Source organism: Gambusia affinis, linkage group LG22, assembly GCF_019740435.1.
Source record: "Gambusia affinis linkage group LG22, SWU_Gaff_1.0, whole genome shotgun sequence".
Classification (NCBI taxonomy): Eukaryota; Metazoa; Chordata; class Actinopteri; order Cyprinodontiformes; family Poeciliidae; genus Gambusia; species Gambusia affinis.
The window spans coordinates 1,134,196-1,143,149 of NC_057889.1; positions in this window are offsets into that span (position 1 = coordinate 1,134,196).

An 8,954-nucleotide genomic window follows, 5' to 3' on the forward strand; every position below is an offset into this window, starting at 1 on the left:
TTTGAGTTAATCCCGTTTTCAACCCAAAAACTGACCAAGTTCAGGGAGAACATAGATCTTCTTCACAGTGTCCATGTTATGATAGGTTATGTCTTTGACATCATTCTCTATAAACAGGCAGAAAAATACTTTATTGATCGGAAACTGATAGCTTCAGAGTCTATTGATGATCAAATCAAGAACCTAAAAACTGATTGGCTCAAAGCAACAAAGTCAGGAGAAACAGTTTCAGTTTTGTTCCTGGACTTCAGTTCTTCATTTGACTCCATCAGTCACAAAGATCTGATAACAAAACTGGAAACATCTGGTTTCTCAGATTCGGCTCTTAAACTGATAAAAAGTTTTCTTTCCTACCATGAAGGTTCCTGCGGTTTGCCCAGAGGAAGCTTCTTCGCTCGACTCCTCTTCACCGTCTTTATTAATGAATTAAAGAAAGATTTAAGATCATCCTCTGTAGTTATCTGCCAAAATCACATGATTGTTTACATAAAAGACCGTAAGATGTCAAAGAAATCTAAGAAACAATCTGTGGAGGAATGGGCCAAACGTTATACGATTCATATGAACATGTCAACAGATTTTACAATAACCAGACACACAAAAATAACTTCTTATTTTAAAGACCTTCAGTCTTTGTTGAATTGTAATCAGTTTAATGTAAACTGGGTTCAGGTATTGAGAAAAGTTATGGAAAGTTATACTGACTCTGGACAGGAAAAGTTTAACAAAACCTTTGAAGTATTTCAGAAAGAGTTTGGTAGTAAGAAATGTTGTAAAGTCTCTGATGGTGACATAAATGCAGCTCTAATCTCAGTGGTGCTGCTGTAGTTTGAGTTAATGATAAAATTCATTTGTGAAGCAGAACATTTAAAACAACAAAGGTTGACCAAAGTGCTTCACATTTTATCTAGAGATAATTATAGATAAATAATAATAATTAAAACTCAACACAGACAAGTTAAAAAACCTAAAATCTTCAGGTTTTCATCTCGTCTTGTAGAAATGATATTTCTGATCATCTGATCACATATTTAGATTTTCAGAAACATTTTTGTGCTGCAGTAAAGTTTGATCATCTCTACATGTAAGTTAATATTTCTGAACCTCCAGGAGAAACAGCCTGACTGTAATAACGTCAAAACTTTATGATTTTATTCTTTAATTTACTTATAAATGTGCAGAAAATAAATCCTGAATGTTTCTTTAATGATGGATCTAATAATGTCTTTATGTTTCTGAGCTGCTGAGGATGAATAAAAATCCACTGAATGCATTTTATTTTCTATTATTATTATAATCATGTTAATATAATTTTAAATGTCTTGATATTTTTTGGTTGCTGTTTTATCAAGCCAGTCAGAGAAATTAATTATTTGAAATGTTCAGGTTATTTTAATGTCATTTCATTTATTTTTTGCAGAGAATAATATTTTGTAATTTCTAATGGAATCATATTTTGATGTTTAATATTTCCCAGAGAAACCAGACAAGCAGATCATCTGTCCTGCTCCTGATTTAATCATCAATTCAAATGTTTAGGAACATTTTTAATGATCACCGACTGTATTAAATGTAAGGAAATGTGTTTTTTAAATCATAATTTGGTTTTCATAAAGCCGTTAATGTGACTGCTGTATGTGAATCATCCTCTTGTGTCTCATGTTTTATTTTCCAGATTTCATTAGAATCAGTTCAGTTTCATACAGAATTATGTCAGAATTAAAACCAAACGTTGATCTGAGTTTTAATCTTTTCCTCCGTCTGATCAGACTTTGTTCATCTCTAATTCAATCTGTAGAGACTCAGACAGACAAAGGGTAACCATTAGAAGAGTTTAATGACACTATGATTTAAATCTTTGGCGCTCGGGCCCCGGCTAAGGACATTGATCATCGCAAACTTTGCGATGGGCTTGGATGAGCATTCCATATGCTGAGAGGAACGTCATCCCCCCGGGACCCGGCACTGGTGGTGGAGGCGATGAAGGATGTGGCCTGATGCTGAGCGAGTGGAGGTGAAGGGGTGGAGGTGGGTGGAGCTCTGCTGGAAAGCGCACGATGCCATGGATGGCTGTCCTTATCAGCTGGGGCTTGGACGGTGATTGGACGTGACGAGTCTTGGACGGCGTTGATCAATCCACGGTGATGAGCCGGAAGTTCCGGCTGGATGATGCAGGTGGGACTAAAAAGAGTCTTCCAGCTTGAATTTACGCCTAGGCTTCATTTCAATCTGTAGAGACTCAGACAGACAAAGGGGTAACCATTAGAAAAGTTTAATGACACTATGATTTAAATCTTTGGCGCTCGGGCCCCGGCTAAGGACATTGATCATCGCAAACTTTGCGATGGGCTTGGATGAGCATTCCATATGCTGAGAGGAACGTCATCCCCCCAAAAAGAGGACGAGGCCGGGGCCGAGGCCGGAGACGGGAAGCGCTAAGGGAGTGGAGGTGCGCTTGCTTAGCTTGCGAAGTTAGGACTGAAGGAGGTTATGTGACATTCTAATTGCTGCTAGGAATGACATCCCCCCAAAATGAGGCTGAGGCCAGGCCGAAGCCGGAGGACAGGTGATGTGGGCGTAAAGAGGAGAGGAGTCGCTCTCACTTAGCTAGTGAGGCTAGAATCGGACAGAAGGAGGAGGCTTTACAGTGACGGGAGGGAAGAGTGGGAAAGGGAGGCAAAGAGACGTAGCGGGCCAAGGGAAGGTAGGATGCGCAGAGCGCATGGCAGAGGGAGCACAAAACTCGGGGCCAGCGGAGCACAAAACTCAGGGCCAGGGGGGCACAAAACTCGGGGCCAGGGGAGCACAAAACTCAGGGCCAGGGGGGCACAAAACTCAGGGCCAGGGGGGCACAAAACTCAGGGCCAGGGGAGCACAAAACTCGGGGCCAGGGGGGCACAAAACTCAGGGCCAGGGGGGCACAAAACTCGGGGCCAGGGGGGCACAAAACTCGGGGCCAGGGGGGCACAAAACTCGGGGCCAGGGGAGCACAAAACTCGGGGCCAGGGGGCACAAAAGTCAGGGCCAGGCAAGCACAAAACTCAGGGTAAGGGGAGCACAGAACGCTGGATAAAAGCCAGCGGAGAGGGGCGAGGTGGTGAAATGCTCTGATACGGGGTATCAGGGCAAGGGGATATGGCGGCCAAAATAAGTGCTAACAAGGGATGTGGAGGGAAGAGGAGGACAGGGCAGCTGGTGAAAAGGCCAGCTGAAGACAGGGCAGGGCGTGATAAGAAGGGATGAACGTGTCGAGGGTTACAGGATTCGGGCTAATAATTACGAGCAGGAGATGCTGAGGGATCGGGATTAAAGTACGGCTGGTTTAAAGGCCAGCTAAGAGCTCAGGATGATCTGGGCATGAGGTGGTGAGCTGCCAAAGAAGGGCTAGTAGGAGCTGGAGAGTAGTAAAGTGGTGAAAGGGAGAGAAGAATTAAGTATTATTAGGTTAAATAAGATAGAGAAAGGAAATTAGAGAGGAGAGGAATAGGCCACTTCTTCTGAAACGAGATGCTGGCGTAGGGATTGGACCTATGATGATGGGTTGAAATACGGGTGTCAAATGAAATACTCCTATGAAAATAAATACGTGGAGTGGGCAAAAAGTGAGGACATGGCATGGGGCAGGAGCACTAGCTTCTATAAAGTAGACCAACCACCACCAGTGAATTGAGCAGTGCTTATTAGGCACTGAAGGAGCTTGAATACAGGTTAAACGTGATCTAAAAAGTTAAATGATATATATAGATTCTAGTATCAAATTTGCGAGAATGCAGGGCCTTGGAGTAAAGGATGAGCGTAAAGAGAAAGCTAAGACTGGAAATGAGGATGAGAAACTGAGGAACTATGGGGAAAAAGATTACGGTGCAAGACGTGGAGAAAAGGATGATTTGTCTAGAAGCTGGAATGGACTGAACGAAGGCTGGGAGAGCCAGCTTATCAGCGAGGGTGTTAGAATGACCAGATCTTTATTAAGATAAGGTGATTAAAGGCAATCTGGCACTTGTTGAAACGTGCCATGCAAACTAACTTGGCTTGAATCTGGCATTGATGTTGGAGGTTCTGTTCCTCCGGACGGGGCCGTGGCTTCAGTACAGCTTGGGAGTACTGGTAGTTTGGCTGACAGACCTGTAATGATGGCTTGCAGGTGCTTTATAGCAATGCCTCAGAAGCGGGACTGGAACGAATGCGCTTAAGCATGAAACCTGGGAAGTTAACAGATAGGCAGCATAAACTTAGAAGTGACTGGATGGCCTGGGAAATGATGGCGTGCGAATTTGGACAAACTTGGATGAGAGATTAAGCCTAGAAGTGCTAGATGGGACATGAGCTCGAAATGTAAAAATATGGGACAGTTCGCTGTTGGTGATGAACAGCCCTGGATATAGCAAGTTCCCGGGGGCATAGACTTACTCAGGGGGCAAAAATTAATCTATCAAACTGAATGTAGGCAGCGACTCAGTAACCACGGGTTTCTTATTAACAGACTTAATGTGCTGTAAATTAGCTGGGCATCTTTTAGCTGACGTTACCTGCAGCCGACAGCATTACTCTACTCAGTCAGTTACTTTGGGGGAAAACACAGCGAAGTTCTGTGTTGCTGGCATGATTATGCAGGTACGCCGCTCTGCGTAGCAGGGGCGATCTCCTTCACTGCTGGATGAGGTGACCCAGCAAGCGTCTCGCGTTCGAGTTGTGTTTGGGGCAGCTCAGGTACACGTTTTAACAGATTAGTCAGCTGAACGTGATGGAGACATAGCTTTGTGCAGTGCGGGAGCCCCTATAGTACCAAATCAATATAAGAATAACAGAAAATGGCCGTTCTAAGATGGAAACTGACAGGTTCCGGTTCAAAGGGTGTGGAGGGGCGCTGCTGACTCTGGGCAGGCAATACCCTTCGGAGCTCAACGAAACTCTTGGGTTGTGTTTAAAGGAAGGGAGAAGGCGCAGACTCATCAGGACAAACCAAAACTCACAACCACACTAATTCTGGGAATTCTACGGTGTTGTCCTTTAATAAATGCTCTCTTAACCAACCTTACGAAGCCCAGTTGAACGGCTGCTAAATATCAGACATGACAATGAGCAGAATCCAAACAACCTGTAACATTAGAAAAAAAAAAAATTAGGGAGCAAACATGCCCGTCTCGGTTCATGTGTCGATCTGTAGCACTTTTCTCACAAGCAGTGGCACATAGTTGTGACGTCATTAGCGATACTAGAGTATCTTAAAGAGACGTCGTGCAATTACAGCTGATGCATTACCCATCCCGCCGGGCCTGGCGGGGAAGCAGGTAAACTTCTGAGACCAGGATATAACCAGAAACGACTTAGACAATTCTTAAACTTAAGCTAAGAAAATAGGGTACGTGTTAAAGGTCTGGCGAGAAACCGCCGCCACATCACTGAGGTCTTTTAGTTTACTTGGTATTGCACATCTGGGATGAAACAGCAATCAGTCTTTGCGTGAAAAAACGGGGAAAATTACTGGAGGTCAAACGCCAAACGCTTATCTTTTTTAAATTGACGCTATATCCCCTTCTATTTAAAGTTACCTTAGATGGGTAGTGTTAAGAAAAATGATTATTTCTAATGCTTTAAACAGTTAATTTTATGTCATGTGTAAAAGGTATCTTGAACATTCTATGTTGTATAAATTTCTTAGTTTTAAACAGATGTTCTGTGAAGAATTTACAGGAAATTATCCACCAGAGTAAATGTCAAAGGTCAGGAACTAGATGCAGATCAAAGGAGATCTTTTAGGAGTGTTATCAGGGCTCAGGAAGCCACGAAATTAGCATCTATTGCAGGGCAGAAGCCTGTATGGCTCACAGAGCATCAAAGGTTTTTTAGAACCACATCTGGCAGGGTTTAAACTAAAATGCAACATAGAATGTTGAGATCATTAACATTTTTCTAAGTATTCATAGCAAGTTTTTAACCAAAGTGTATTATCTAAGTTTAGAATGGTGAATGCTGAATGTATTTGAAAATTGTACTGTCTATGATAATATCTGAATCAAATGGAAAGTGTTTCAATGAAAATGTGTTGTTTAGTATTAGAAAATTGTTTAGGATTTATGTAATAAGGCAAAGATTCAAATCTTTGGAGATGCTCAGTGCAAAATAATCTTTCCTTAAACTAAATTACTTGATTTGGCCGGGAGGCACTCCGAACTTCACAGGTATCTGTGAAGTCTTGTTGTATGCTTTTATTTGCCCAAATGGCCCGAGAGGACGGAAGACCAGGACGCAGCTGCCCCTGCTCCTTTGTCCTCTCGGAAACCAAATGGCCTTTGATCTTTTGCGTAAAGTAGGGAGGCTCTAAGTTTTTATGAGTCTCCAAGGTAACTTCTAATTGGTCATACAGAGCTACGCCTTAATGAATACATTAACAAGGAGAGAAACGCCTTCATTATAAGAGATCGAACACGATAATAATGATTTAGATTGCTGGTATATTTCTGCCCTTTAGGCATCAGCCTTCTCCAAAGACATGTCTTTGCTTTTTCTTTCTCTGTCTTTGTTTTTATTCTTTGTCTGTCTCAGGTAATGAGTCTGTATCTTGGCTGCTTTGCAGCTCATGTTGTTACTTCATTGTGGTTTCCTATGAGATTAAACGCTGTAACTCTGTGACGTCATCACGCATGTTGGTCCTGATTGGACATGCTGCTCGCTGGAAGAATCCGGGAAACAGGAAGAAATTGAAAGAGCCAAGCTTTTTCCAAATTAAGCTAAATTAGTAACTTTCTTCCTTCAACAGTAGTGAATGGGACACCAACTGAATTTGATGAGAAATGAGGATGGGATGATAGCCCTGGCATAATGATTTGGTTACCAATAGGTGAAAGCACGGAGCTGACTTGACCGGTGTGACCTGGGGGGATTATTAGCCAGCTTCACGTTCTATGGCACATGTCGGTTAGCTACTGGGACTGGGGGCACAATTAGGCAGGAGATGTACTTTACTGCTCGAGTCAATACGGTCGCCTCTCTTTAACCAGTCGGCTGCCATGAACTGCAGAGGTGGTTGATGAGGCAGGCAGATGGAACCAAGTAGCAGTGAAAATGATTTTATTTAAAGATGAATAACTGTATGATGATGTAGCAAGTGTGTAAAACTGTTTATATTCCACCTCAAATCCATCTTCATTATCCATGTATATTTGTTTTTCTTAGTTCTTGAATTGTATTTTATTTTGACGGAGAAGCTTTTATTTTCTTGTTTCCTGTTTTTTGCGTCATATCCTCTGTGTTCGCGCTGCTCTCCTCAGTTCGCGCCAAGCTGCGCTGGGGAGAGGTAAGTGTACAAAGCTGTTTTCAACTCACAAGTTGTTATATGTTGTTCCCCAACTGTTTTATGTTAAGCACAGCACTGTACTGGGTATTTAATTCCCACATTAATTGCATTTGTTGAGTTTACCGTACCAATGTGGTTATTTTTGTTCTTTTTGATTGGTTAAGGTGTGCGTGGGAAAGCCAGAGCCCAAGAACTGTGCTGATTTTATTTTTGTTTTAAACAGGTATGTGAGTTGTTTCAAAATGTTATATTAATGTATTTGTGTATTTTCATGTTATAATGGGCAGATTATTTTTGTTTGGTCTTATTTTTAGTTGTCTTGACATTTTACTTTATTATCTATGAAAATTTTGATTTGTTTTAAACAGTCCTGTCAGTTCGCGCCAAGCTGCGCTGGGGAGAGGTGTGCGTGGGAAAGCCAGAGCCCAAGAACTGTGCTGATATTATTCTTGTTTTAAACAGAATAAACCTGCCCTGCCGCGATACACTCCAGTGTCCTCGTCTGCTGGTTCCTTTTGCATATCACACACAACGCAGAGTACTACAGATGAGCCGGATGAGAGCGGCTACAATAATCCAACACGATCCCAGGCAGCAATGCTGAGTGGAAACCAGGGCTCAACGTGGGTAGCAGCAGGGTGACGAATGGACCAAGAATGCATAATTAGTGACTACGAACAGAGGACAAGAACCTGACAGGGACCTGAAACGCAGGTAGCATTAAATGCATAGGAGGTATTCGGGGAAGGAGATGCTCCTGGGGCTAATCAAGAGGAGAGAGACGACGCACATGTTGAATCAGAGAAATGAATACGATAACCATGACGACCCATGAACTGGACTACGTAGCTGGGTATGCATCTGCCGTTTTTTCCATGGGTGAAAAACCCTCAGTTGGAATACAAACATACTGGCGGAAGTGCGGTGCGGACATGATAAAGTTTAAGGAGTAATATATGGGGCTTGATAAAGGTGAATGACAGAAGCTGCTACTGGGTGCGAGACGCTGTAGAAAAGAGGTCGGTGATCTACTTTGGGTCACCGCTGGGAGGGATGCTACTATTTTTCATTTATTTATGCATTCATTCAGTTGAAAGCTCTTAAGCATTTAAAACGCAGCCTGGGTGGCGCGTGCTAATAGGCCTGCATGTTCGGAAAGGGGATGGACTAAGATAAGGTTCTACTTTCCTAGCATTGCTAAACATGAATGAGACATGTGAGGCTACGTCTTACCCCGAAAGCCCGAGGCGGGCGTGGCGTGGAAAATCCGACAGGAGGAGCTGATGACCGGGCAGACAGCGGCTAGGCGGAAGTGAGTGAAGCTGTTTGTGTAGCTGGACCAGAACGGGACTGATGGAAAGGTGATTTGGTAATCGGCGGTGGAGAGATGATTGGACGACCAGCTGGGAGGGCGACAGACATCGGTGCGGCGAGACCTTGGCGGCCGGCCAGGGTCTGAGTCGGAGAAAGACGGCCCAGATGAAGACAGTGGGATTATGTTACCGCTTGCCAAAGACAGGCCATGGAGTGGGTAGCGCAGGAGCGAGAAACGGTGGATCCCAGTCAGGCAAGAGAGCGGCGGGAGAAGCTGCTTGGAATGAATGCGGGCGGGGCAGGAAGTCTTTTTTCATCTGGGGAGCGTCTGAGGGAGAGAAGC